The sequence below is a fragment of the Miscanthus floridulus genome, chromosome 3 (genome assembly GCF_019320115.1).
Source record: "Miscanthus floridulus cultivar M001 chromosome 3, ASM1932011v1, whole genome shotgun sequence".
NCBI lineage: Eukaryota > Viridiplantae > Streptophyta > Magnoliopsida > Poales > Poaceae > Miscanthus > Miscanthus floridulus.
This window is the reverse complement of record NC_089582.1, coordinates 15,171,519-15,185,235: the sequence shown is the minus strand read 5'-3', so window position 1 is coordinate 15,185,235 and position 13,717 is coordinate 15,171,519. Positions and strand designations below refer to the sequence as shown.

General features: G+C 43.3%; 1 pseudogene; it reads right to left on the bottom strand.

Moving 5' to 3' along the window:
• Positions 1 to 6,612: 6,612 nt before the first annotated feature.
• Positions 6,613 to 8,568, bottom strand: LOC136543239 (uncharacterized; annotated as a pseudogene).
• Between the last annotated feature and the right edge of the window lie 5,149 nt (positions 8,569 to 13,717).

Sequence of the window (13,717 nt, the reverse complement as noted above, 5' to 3'; positions counted from 1 at the left end):
AAAAATGAGAATGGGATTATTCTAAATCAATCTCATTATGTGGAAAAAATACTGTGTCGCTTTGGCTTTGAGAATGCCAAAGTATCCCCTACGCCCTACGATGCTAGTGTAAAGCTAAGGACAAATAAAGGCGAAGGGTTGGACCATTTGAGATATTCACAAATAATTGGGTCCCTCTTGTATCTCGCTGGTGCAACACGTCCCGATATATCTTTTGCTGTGAGCAAATTAAGTCGTTTTACTTCTAATCCAGGGAAGGATCATTGGGATGCACTGGAGAGAGTGCTACGTTACCTGCGAGGTACAATCGAATATGGAATTCACTATACTGGTTATCCATCTGTATTGGAAGGATATAGTGATTCCAACTGGATTTCTGATGCGGATGCAATTAAAGCCACGAGTGGCTATGTGTTTACACTAGCAGGTGCTGCAGTTACATGGAGATCATGTAAACAGACCATTTTGACGCGGTCGACCATGGAAGCTGAGCTTGTAGCACTTGACACGGCTACTGTTGAGGCCGAGTGGCTAAGAGAGCTACTCATGGACTTGCCACTGGTAGAGAAACCAGTTCCGGCAATCCTTATGTACTGTGACAACCAAACGGTATTGATCAAAGTTACGAGTACTAAGGATAATTCGAAGTCCTCGAGACATGTGAAGCGGAGGCTTAAATCTGTTAGAAAGCTGAAAAACTCCGGAGTAATTGCTGTGAATTATATTCGCAGTGAGAAAAATCTAGCAGATCCCTTTACAAAAGGGCTTGCACGGACAGCGATTTCTGTTGCAAACATGGACATGGGGTTGAGACCCATTTAGTTGCAAAGTAATGGCAACTCATTTCCTTTGATAGGAGATCCCTGATTTGGAAAATGAGAAAAACAAGTTACTGTTGTAACAGGGAGTACAGACTGTTTAAAAAAAATTAAAATTACCCATGTTCCATGAAATGTATTCTCTTCTGTATGGAAGGCTGACTATTATGCCTTAATGTATTCTAGTGTCCACCGAGGGAAAAGGTATCGTCCTACAGGATACCTAAAATGAATACACCTATGTGAGCTAAACTGTTAGGTCGCAGTTCATAAGAGTGGGGTGCTCTTTGGAAAGCTCATGAGAAGATCGAGGAGCAAGACCTTTAAAAGCTCCATTTGGACTTGGCGTTCTTGCAGCCTAGTACCAGTTGGATCTTCAAGAGAAATCTGACAGCAAAAAGCTATGAATTCAAGGCTTAGTCCATTCACAAGCTGCTGGAAGATGGACCTGGTTGATCTAGGTGTAAGTTCAACCCGTATGGGACTTATACTGAAAATCTGGTATATATAAAGAATGTTCAGTACAACAGCTTTAGAATTGGTGGTGGATTGTTGGATTTAGGCCCATGTTTGGCCTAATCTGAAAATTCCAAAGCATGCACAACCTATAGTCCCATATTGCTAATTGAAGGAGAGATTGCCTTGCTTAAATATGGGAGTCTCCTCTCTATGCAAAATAGGTGAAAATGAGAGAGAAGGAGACTGTTGCTACACGCACGCGTAGCTCGCGCGCATTTTTCGCGTGAAAAATCGCGTGACTTATGACGAGCGCGACGCGTACGTGTACAACAGGCTATTATTTGTGCAGTTTCTATTTTTTATGCTGAGCGTAATGGCGCTTCAATGTGATTGAAACTGCCGTTTTAAACAGTAATAAGGTGTGTCAGTTTCTGCTGTTTGATTGCAGCATTTTCTGTCATTAAATTGGACAGTTTTTACTGCTTGATGAAGGGAATTGATGCACTATGAAGGCCTATAAAACCAGGAGACGTCCTGGTTGAAGGGTACGGATTCACACGCTCACCTTCCCACTCGCTGTGCTGAGCTTCTCGCTGCTGCGCCTCGTCGACCTTTGAGTTCGGCGTGCACCAGACTTGAAGAGAGCGGGATCTCCGAAACCACTGCCACGAGACTCCTGCACGGGGCGGCAATTAGGTTTTTGGGCAGCGTCTACACGCGACCGCTTGGTGATCTGCAACATCTACTTCAACACGTTCGACTACGTTTTGCGCGGGATCATTGAGTAATTTCCTTGCGCAGTCCTGTTCTAGTCAGTATGTTGCCTGTTTACTTGTGTTATGTGCTTGCATTATTTTTTATCTATGAGTTTTTCCTCCAAACAAAATCTGGAATGTATATTAGGCACTTATTTCCAACAGTGGCTACTTCGATCCCTCATCACAGAGAGCCTCAGACTCGACACCACGTCTCGTACCTAGAGGCAAGTGTGGAAGCCTTCATCTCTACCAGGCTGTCCCCATTGCCCCCACGGTCATCTTCAGCCTCGCAAGTATGCAAAGAGTAGTCTAGCCACGGGTTGACATGGATCTGAGGCCACCATGCCAAGTCCAAGGAGGTCGCCTTCCTCCATAAATGTGAGCTCTCGGCTTCTGGTTACCCAGTAGAAGCTGTGTGGATGGGCCTGTTCCTCTTGAACTGTATAATGTTGTTATCTGTTTGGTTTCTATATGTAATTTTTATTCTGATATGATACACTAGGGTCCGAAGCTGGGGTTTTCAAGTAATGCACTAATGCTATTAGGAAATTTAGGTTTGTCCTAAGTGTTGTTTAATTTTTTTTTGCATGAAAGTGCTTTTAGGTTGCTGTCCTAGGGCATGTGGCGAAGTCTCAGATTTTGTTTATTGTGAATGAGATTACATCTGACATCGTTATTGATAGTTGCATGTATTAGTGGACTTTTTTCAAGGTTTCATTTTTGCATTGTTTTAGACGATTTATATGCCAGAAGATTCTGTCCTTTGCTGGTACCATTGACTTGAAAAGTTATCATATATGCTTATTAGAAATAGCACTGCATGATGCTATCTATTTTTAGAGTTCAGATTACTGATTGTATAAGCTGTACGCTTATAGATGCATAGTTGTTGTTTTGACAGTGTTTTTTTTATGTTCTGACAGTGTTGTTATTCATTTTGCTTTTGATGTCTGACCTAATTATTGCAGATTACAAATTGGCTTCTTGTCGTTATATTCTAGTCATAAGTCATTACACATTATTTATAGATTTGTTGCACCCTATTATTTGACAATTTGTTTTTTTGTTCCGACAACTAGGAAGCCAATAAGATGGGGGCAACCATCATGGTCTTTTGTGCTTATTTCATTTGTTTATCATGTGCATTTGTACAGAATCTTCTTTTCTGGCAACTGTTATACAAATCTATTTGATATTTTTACCTACTGAACAATATAAATGTGTTCTTACCACATGATAGGTTACTGAATCAGGCTGAGTTGGACACATGCTCTCCCCTGCAGTTATTCTTTTGCATAGAAATGTGTTCTCGATAATCCCACTTTGCCTATTCCTATCAACCAATTTTGTTGGCCCTTATTATTTTATTAATTTGCTTAGCCATGTATTTTGTTATATTTTTAGTTTAAAAACTTTGATCTATGTCATTAATTACAGGTATATTTTATTCAAGTTACATCGCATGATTTGGTGTAAATGCAGTCTTAGTTCACTGTAATTTAATAAGGTCATTAATCTGAATTTATTTTTAGGACACGTAGTTTTCTTACTTTGATTTGTTTGTCTGATTCAAGGCCCTCAAATGTATTTGTATTTGTAATTCATAGAAAGAATATAGTTTTTGTATTTTTTTGATATGTTTGGTTAATTAAAGGCCAAGTAATTCTATCATTTTGCATCCATAAATTAATTTTGAATTTTATCACTTTGATTATTTATCATATGTATATGCTTTCCTCCAATACGTACCAATTCATAGATCCTACTTTGTATGCTTGGGTGGGCTAGTGGGCATCCTGTTGAGTTCTTTTGCCTGATTCGGTAGCAGTGATATGTATTTTTAATAGAGAATATTGCTTTTCTCATACTAGTAGTTGGGGTGAATACGACAATGATTATTTTTATTTAGTGATGCATATGCTTTTTCTAGTGATTTTAATATGCCGAGATCATTCTTATTGTATACTGATCCATGTGCATAGGAATGTGTTTGTGATGTCTGTCCTTACATATCTATTTTATTTTATTTACATAATCATGGATGCTATAATTGTAGTTATGGATCACTGTAGTTTTTAATTCCACTTATTTTAATGTTTTTGTCATTACAAATTAGGGCCTATTTGGATACACCTAGCTAGTTACTAACTGGAGCTAAAAATTAGCTCAAATTAGCTATGGTTGGCTAGCTAGTTGGCTAATAACTAGTTGAAAACCTAGCTAAAGAATTAGCCCACCTATTAACTCTCCTGTTTGGATGCCCTAGAGCTAATTTTAGCTAATTTTTAGCTAGCTAGTAATTTGCTCATGTATCCAAACATGCCCTTAGTAATTAGTATTGTTTGTGGTTGTCTTTGTTATGCCACCCCACACATAGCATGTTCTGTTTTCTCATCATTCTTTGCCCGTTTTGGTTGTTAGCTGCCGATTCCCAGTGGAAAGCTCATGTTGCTCTTGCCATTTTTGGTTACCATGTTCTGATCCATGCTTGTGCCTACTGCTTCCTGCTTCTCTAATTTTATAACTTTGGCAGCTTGCTGATGCCTCACAGTTGATCATTTCATCCTATGTCATTCTGCTTCCTTATTTTTTTTTAAAAAAAAATCTCGTTAATTCCTCACAAGTTGTTTCGTCTAGTGCTTGCTATCTTGCCTATTGTATATGTGTTAACTGATGCTTTCTCGCCATGTTGTTCCTTGCATCATTAGCTGCATGCCCTTCAGTTTTTCCTTTGTCTTACAATGTATATATTTCCATGCTCAGACATGGTTGCTTGATTTTTAGAAGATGTTATTGGATTAGTATTTTTTATTTACATGTCATCTATAGTAGTTTTACATGACCATTTTTGGTGTAATTCATCATATTTAATTCCTTTGGCTTTTAATTTTTCATTGTATCTATTTATTTGAATTTGATTTCCTATTTTGATTTTCTAATTATCTGTTTGTTGTTTCTAATCTTGCTTTCTTCTTGGCAAATCTACTAGCACATATATCTAGTGAGAAGGTATGGTCCCACCTGATAATGCACTTAGTTAATTTACTATCATGTTACTATGAATTAATTTTGTATTTACACTAGAGTTCAACTAAACCTATAGTGGTTAATCAAGTGTAATTGCTAAGTATTATTGATGTATCTAATACTAAGTGAAAAAACTTTATTAAGCAAATGTTTGGCTCATAGTTTGAATGGACTATGTTTACTTTGATTTGTTTGTTTGAGGGAATGCCCTCAGAATCTCGTTGGTTTTGCATTCCATAGAAATATTCTGTTTTTTGTATTTTATTTATTTGATCCTGGTTTGTTCACTTCTCATGCTCTGATTTTTTGTTCATTTGTTATATTCTATATCATTATTGATGTTTTGATCTCAAATTTTGGTCATTTGTTTTGATCTTTTGTAGTGAGTCAGCTTGCATATAAATCATGTTAGGCACGTGGCTATTTTTGGTATTATGAAATCTGTGTAATTTGATTGCTTTTGTCACTCAAGTGAGAATATTGATAGAATTACTTGATTTCGTCTGCTTATGTTTTTTTTGTGATTTGGCCCTCCAAATGTGGCGTGTTGCTTAATAAAGTTACTATTACTATATCTATTTGTTGTGCTTTTAGTTGTTTTTCATTTATTTCTACCCCTTGTCCAATGTGGCGTGTTGGGCAGTTCAAGCAGTATATATTGTAGTTTGCTGGATCTTTTGAAGTTGTGTGGGCAGTCCTACAAATAGTAATGGTAACTTAGTTTTGTGGCCTAGTTGATTTTTATACATGGTCCATTTGATTTCTAGAATAATTGGTAAAATGAATCTAGTTACAGTGCTTTGTTATTATATTTACAGTCATTTTTATTGTAATTTATTGTACTGAGTGCTGTAATTTGATGGTAATGCCCTCATTTTATTCTTCTTCTTTTATTCATCCTTATTTTTTGTTTTTTTTGCTATGTTTGTTTGCATCGATGCTATAAAAAGAAAGTTTTGACTTTGTAATTCACAGAATTTTTTTGCTTTTTGTTTCTTTTTTTATTTTTTAATCTGCTTGCTTCACCAAATGGCCTCAGATAGTTCATTATTTTCGCATTGCTTAGAATTTTTTTATATATGTAGTTTCTAATTTTTTTCCTTTGAATATTTTTGTTCTTGCACGTGCTTTTTGTTTGTTTTATATTTTCTTTTTGTCTGTTTTTGTTCGATTCCTTGTGTGACCATTAGGCTCCAATTAATCAAATTTTGCCTTGTTTGTCTTGTATGTTGAGTTGGAGGTGTAGGTCAAGAGAAAATTCCTTCATTGCCATTGAAAACTATAACGATCCCTTCTTTGCCATTCAAAATTACATGTTTCCTTTACTGCCATCAGTTTTAGATTTTTCGTTCCCTCATTGCCACTGATGTGACAGAGCCATCACGGCGTGACTTACCCGACGTCCAGACACCATCCGACGGTTCAAAAGTACTTCTCTGTTCTCGGCAGCGCATTCACTCGTCTCCCCGTTTCCCAACCGGCCTCTTACTACAGCAGCGCATTCACTCGCTCCTCCGGTTGTCGTCGTTACCCAAGCAGACCACCTCGGCTCATCTCCGCGCCTCCTCTGTCCAAGGCAGGAGGAAGCTTGGCGGCGGCGGCGTTGGGCAGCGGCGGCTGCTGCAATGGTGGACGTGGACCGACGGATGGCCGGCCTCAGCCTCACCCCGGCGGCGCACGCGGCGGGGCTGCGCCGCCTGTCCACGCGCGCCGCGGCGTGTCTTTCCTCCTCGGCGTCGGCTGCCTCCCCGCGTGCTGGCAAGGACCCCTAGCTTGCGGAGCATGCCCGCGTCCTGCGGGCAACGGACCAGGCCCTCCATCCGCGCTACGTGCGCCGTCACGCACGCGCCGTGCTCCTAGTAGAAGTGTTTCTCGAAGGCCAGGAGGTTGTGGAGCACCGCTGCGCTGTACTCGTGGACGTGGAAGCACGGGACGCTCATCACGGCCACGGGGCTCGCTGGGTGTCGCCAGAACCACATGTCCAGGTCGCCGTAGCTCGACGATGCCTCGCGGAACCACACCGCTGACCTCTGAAGCTCCATGGAGCAGGGGAACAGCCGCTCCGATTCCTTCTTGATCTTGAGGAGCGTCCGTGGCGTCGAGAGGACGAAGTACTTGTCCTTGGGCACGCGGGACCAGTGGAAGAGCTGCAGGAAGTGATGGAACTCACCGCCGCCGGCCACGCTGTCGTCGACGCGGCACGCGCTTGGGGCACATGTCGTCGAAGCATCCGAGCACGAGCTCCACGACGGAGTTCCGGAGCTTGAGCCCGGGGCACGACGCGGCGAGAAGCTTTACGGCTCCTAAGGGGACCTGGTTCTCGAGCACGAGCATGTCAAGCTTGATGTCGTCGGCGTGCTGCGCCACGGCCATGTGCAGTATGAAGTAATCCTTGCTGATGGACGCCGCCCGCGTCACACTGTCGGCGACGTTGCCTGTGCCGGTCTTGCTGAGCATCAAGCTCACCACCAGGATGAAGCAGCTGTCCAGCAGCAGCATCTCCAACAGCTTCTCCTCGTTCTCCAGAATCTCCACAGCGGCCCCGTCCGAGTCGTCGTCGGCGCCGAACTCATCGCGGATGCGGTCGCGCTCCAGGGAGAGCACCGCGACGTACCCATCCACGTCGAGGCCGCACTAGTCCTGCAGGTACCGCATGAATAGGAGCTTGGCGTCGTCGGGGAAGGGGAGGTCGCGGTCGGCGCATTGGAACGGGCCAATGGCCACGGCGCGCATCGCGTGCAGCGCTTCCACGGGCTCGCGCCGGGCGCACGGGCGGAAGATTGTTCCCATCCTCTCGCCGAGGTACCACAGCATGGGCGTCCGTGAGATGAGGTCTCGGAGCACCGCGCACTCCGCCATCCGACGCGCACCGCTGCTCGTGCCGCTCTTCGACCACTGCTTCCTACCCTGCCGCCCCTGCCTCACGGGCAACCCGGTGTTCTTCGTCACCGACGACCACGTCCTCTGCGTCGGCCTCGACATCCTCCACTTCTTCACCCTTGACGCCTGCTTCCAGCTGCTGGACCCAACGCCGTGCACGCGCCGCAGCCTCGACGCGGCGTGCGGCGGCAAGGCGCCGCGCTGGATCGAGTTCTGGAGCGACACGGCGTCCGACCGCCGCCGCCGTGACTCGTCCTCGCCAGAGACGTCCACCGCGTTGTCACGGTCCTCCGGGTGCGCGTCGCCGCCGCCGGCGGCCAGGCGGTCCAGGACCCCGCACTGGGTGGACAGCTACCTTGACCGGCTGGGCCACGTGCTGAGGCAGGGCAGGTGGAGGGACACGGAGGTGACGGAGATGGTCGAAGTGGCGGCCTCCGGGAGGGGGTGTTCGACGGCGAGGAGGCTGCCCCCGCCGCGGTGGATTCAGACACGGTGCTCGACGCGCTCCTGCTCAAGGCCGACCGGTGCTCCGACTCGCTTCGGCGGGCCGGGTGGAGCTCCGAGGACGTGTCGGACGCGCTGGGGCTGGACCTCCGCCATTGCAAGGAGCGGCCACGCCCCGCCATGCGGGTGCCGCCGGAGATCGCCGTCAAGGTCGAGCGGCTCGCGCAGTCGGTGGGGGCGCGCTCCTGACTGACTGACGGACTGACCTACCTCCCGCCGCCGTCACCACAGCTGCCGCTGGGAGGCACTTTTTTGAACCGTCGGATGGTGTCTGGACGTCGGGAACGGGAGCGAAGTGACGCCGTGACTCCTCTGTAACAGCAGTGGCAACGAGGGAACAGAAAATCTAAAACTAATGGCAATGAAGGGATCATGTAATTTTGAATGGCAAGGAAGGGATGGTTATAGTTTTCAATGGCAATGAAGGAATTTTCTCGTAGGTCAAAGTGGAGGTGAAGGTGGAGGCACAGTTATTTTCAGCATCCATTTGGTTTCATTGGTTAGTATTTCATTCTCTCTTTTTTGTTTAGTTTCCTAACAATTACAATTTGGATTAATTCTATAGTTACAGTACAATTCAATCGCTCTTACAGTTTGTTTATCAGGTGTTCTTCATAGGTATCATTCATATATTTTTTTTGCTAAATTGATCATGTTATGTTTGTTATTTTATGCTTTGGTGGACCTCTGGGATGCGGAGGAGGAGGAGGCAGAGTTGTACTCATTTCTGTTATTGATTTCTCTTCTTTGGTGAGTATTTTATGTAGTATTTGTTTATAAGTTGTTCATCTAGTTTGCAGTTTTCTTCTTCCATTTTTTGATCTTGTTCTTTGGATTTGATCATGTCTAGCTTGAGATGGATTCTTTGGTTATATTTGAATCTCAGGTACTTCTAAATATTGGGTTCCTTGTTCTAGTTTACTTTAGGTTTTATTGTCTTGTTACTATGGATTATTTTTGTAGCTACAGTAGATTTCATTTGAACTTATAGTTCTTGATCAGCTGTAATCCATTTGTACTGTTGATGTAACTAGTACAATGTTTAAAAAGTTATCTATCCTTGTTTAGTATAACCACAAACCTTTGATTTCTTTGCCTCAGTGTTTGAATTCATTTTGTTTATTTGTTTTATGCAGTGCCCTCAGAATCTCTGTGATTTTGCATTTCATAGAAAAATTCTGTTGTTTGTGTTTGTTTTTTCTCTTTTTTTTGGTTTTTCTAATTATCTATAATCTTGCTTTTTTTTATCTGAAATCTATTTTTTTTTAAATTTTTGTAGTGGTGGTGCGTGAAGGTGGATGTTGGTCTTTGGTAATCCGAGTGAATTTAATGTTTGTTTCACTCGAATTTTGTTTATTGGTTTTTTCGTGTGTTTTGTCTTGTCTGATTACTCGTGTGACCATAAGGTTTGTCATGTCTGATTACTCGTGTGACCATAAGGTTTTTGCATATAAATCATTTGTTTCATGCATCAATGTTGGTTGATAATCTTGGATGATGCATGGCTCTTTATTATTGGAACGTTTTCCGAATCATACCTTCGTTATTATGAAAATTTCCTTTTCGCGGGAGCACAAGGGCAAGTTTTTCTTTATTGGTGAAAACCCGTGTATATAAGCGTAAGATGCATGCGTACGTGCAGTACAGTCGTCGCAGCAGACCGGCATATTATTTTTCTTGCGCTTGGTAGCGTACAGTGCAATCTCATACGACGATACAGACGACGAGTACGTTCAGGGGTTAGTGACACGCAGCACGGATAATATAATAATAATAATAATAATAATAATAATAATAATAATAATAATAATAATAATAATAATAATAATAATAATAATAATAATAATAATAACAATAATAATAATAATAATAAGATAGTACTTTGACTTTTTTTTTGATTCATTCATTTTGTTATGTATTTAGACATATTATTTTTAAATTCATATCAAATGAATATACCAAAAAAACTGGAACGACTTATAATTTGGAAGTAATCTAATTTGGCAGACGAGACGAGAGCGAGACGCCGCTGCAAGATTTGGTGCTACTGCTAGGTGACGGGTCGGGCACCTGATGAGATTTCGCTTGCATCAATATTGGTGGATCATCATCTGTGTGTCTGGCCGGATTATCCAATACGTACTGACGTGGCAATGCCGACGCCCTCCGCTCATGGCCCCCCAGGCCCCAGGTGAGGTGCCTTCTCGTCTCTTCGTTTGGTGGCCTGCAGCTGCAGGTCTTGTGATACCGTGCTGCTTGGCCTCTGGCGTAAGGGTGCATGCGTCCACCGGACACCGGACCGGAGGGTCCCGTGCCGGCGCCATCTCCGTCTCCGATCCAGATCCAGGCTGGAGCTAGCGCCGATGACGAACGAAAGCGGCCACGCGCGCGCGCGCACACACACAGACACAACCATCAATGCAGCTGGTGCAGGAGAAGGAGAACCGCAAGCGCGCACACACACATGTATTTGTGCACTGCAAAGTGCCAATGGACGCTTGCAGACAAACAAACAAACAGGTTTCACTTTCATTTCACGAGGGGGTCCCAAGGGGAAAAACAAAGTCCACAAAATTGTAATTGGGCCGAGCCAACTTCATTTTTGTCCGGGCAAGCTTTCGGCCTGCCATGGGCCTGCCAAGGGGAAAAGCAAATGAAGCATGCTGAGCTGGGAAAGGACATGTCAGCCCAGGCAACCAAACACCCATGAAGACCTGAACTAATGGGCCGATCCTGGCTACGGGTTGGGCAATTGGGCCAGTCAGCCAATCACACATTCACACTATAGGGCCGGATGCCAGAGTCAAGGGAATTCAGAGGATCACGGGCATCCAGTCTGGCCCAATAGGTAAAGCCCGCGTCATTCTCAGGATTCACATTGCAAGTTCATGACCAAGGGCACTTTTTTTTTTTTTTTGCGAGGAAGGCACTTTCGATTTCACACATCCAGATTCCATTGGATGCAGCGTGCAAAAATCGAGCACTCCTCCTCTTCTCTCTCTTGTAACTTTCAGTAAACTTTTACCCTGTTTTTAATGCATTTTATCTGTAGGGGCTTGTGCCCCTCCAGTTTGGTAATAAAAAAGTAAAAAAATAAAATCAACCACTCCTTGTTGCTGCATAAGGAGGTTCCTTTACTGCCTTTTCAAATATTTTAATTGCAAGGCCGCTCGCTTTAACCACACCTGTAAGAGAGTCTTCATTGGCATCGATGTATTTTACTCCACCTTTGACTACCAACTCGAAGCTTCTTCCCATTTATTGGAACTTCCCATCCTCTACGCACCACCTCCGTAGATTCTCCTGGCCAACTCACGATATCCAAATTGTGTGGTGGGGCTCCAGTATGTTTTGTTTGTTATTCTTTGATCTGGTTGCTGTGAAATTCCATTTTGTGTGGTCCAAAACCCAATTACTCATCTATTGATCAATTGCTATTATCGTGCATGTATTTCATTGCCAAATAGTTACAAAGGTCGGTCTCTAGCTGGTAAAAACTGGCTTTATTGCAGAAAAGAGTAGACAATTCTACAGTGCCATATTTTATTATAATCTTGGGGAAGTTTAAGGGCTCAGTCCTCTGATCCTAATAACCATAACCATTTCTTGCTGTTAAATTTTTTGAATAAGATGAGTGGTCAAACTTAAGGTTAAAAAAGTTAAATGAATTATAATTTGAACGGAGGAAGTATTCAATTTCGTTGTCTAGAGGGTATTACCAGACATATATAACAAGATTTTATTTATTATACCTTTTAATATAAACATAGACTATTAAACTCATTATAAAAAAGTTTGTATTGTTGTGTGTGTGTGTGGTGGTGGTGGTGGGGGGGGGGGGGGGGGGGGGTAGTTAGAGTTGTATTCTGAACTTCAGTGCCATGTAGTTAGAGTTGTCAATATTATATTTCCCTCTATCAATAGAACTAACCCACGTTCATTATTTACATCACCGAATCTTTTAAAAGATGAATCTGTAAGGATCGTAGGTGTACCTTTCTGTGTAACCGTAGATACGGGTAAAGCCTCCTTTGCCCTTCGGAGCTTCACCGCAGCGATGTGGACATCGGTGTCGCGGTGTAGTAGGCGTCCAGCGCGATGAAGATGAAGTCCAGTGGCGCTGCAGTGGCGACGGTGAGGTTGGTGGGCTTCCCAACGCTGGCAGCACTACTTTGATCGGTTTAGGTTTACTGTGGGTGGGATGGCGGCGGCTCCGTTGAACCTCGTAGTCCGAGCCTAGATCCCCACCTTACCTTTTATATGTGCTATGCGACATTGGCCCACCAACCGTATTAGGGTTGGGCGCCCCCGATCAGGGCACAAAGACAAGGGCCCAATAGGCCGTTGGGCCTATTGGTGGAGATAAACTAACATTCTCCCCGTTGATCTCATTCCATCTTTCAATTTCATATCATTTACTTTTGTTCATTTCATTACAGATTAGCGCACAGTGCATGTCTCATCGTCACGGTCCATTGCCGATAGATTTAACAGCTACAACAGACTACTCTGTTCTGAAATAGATACTTATCTTTGGGTCTTCTTTTGTCCAGGAATTTTAGGCTTCCCCTTAAACCCATGCTAGCTACATGTTCTCTGAACACCATGTTCTCTGAACACGTTGGGTGGTAAGCCTTTTATAAGCGGATCCACGAGCATCTTTTCTGTACTTATATGCTCAAGACTTATGACTTGATCCCGGACTTTATCTTTCACAACATAATACTCTATGTCAATGTGTTTGGCAGCACCACTTGACTTATGTTGTAAGTATACTGTACTGCCTGATTATTATCGTAGTATCACTTAAGTGGTCTATAGATGTCGTCAACCACCTTCAAGCCAGGTATAAACTTCTTTAGTCAGTTCACTTGCCCGTTGCCTCATAACACGCTACAAACTGTCATACATTATGGACGATGTAGTGATGGTTTGCTTTGAGCTTTTCCATGAAATAGCTCCCCTTTTGCGAAAGTGAATACATATCCTTTCTTAATTTTCTATCATCTCTCGCATAATCAGAATCTGAATATCCCCACTATGTGGAGTAAATTAGATCTTCTATATGTCATCATGAGGCCTTTCGTTCCTTGTAAATAATGCAAGACTTTCTTTACCAATTTCAGTGTTCTATTCCAGAATTGCTCTGGAATCTGCCAAGTAAAACCCGGTAACAAATGCCAAGTCAGGGCGCGTACATACTTGAGCATGTTGCAAGCTTCCGACAGCTAAAGCATATTGAACCACTTTCACTTTATCGATTTCATATTG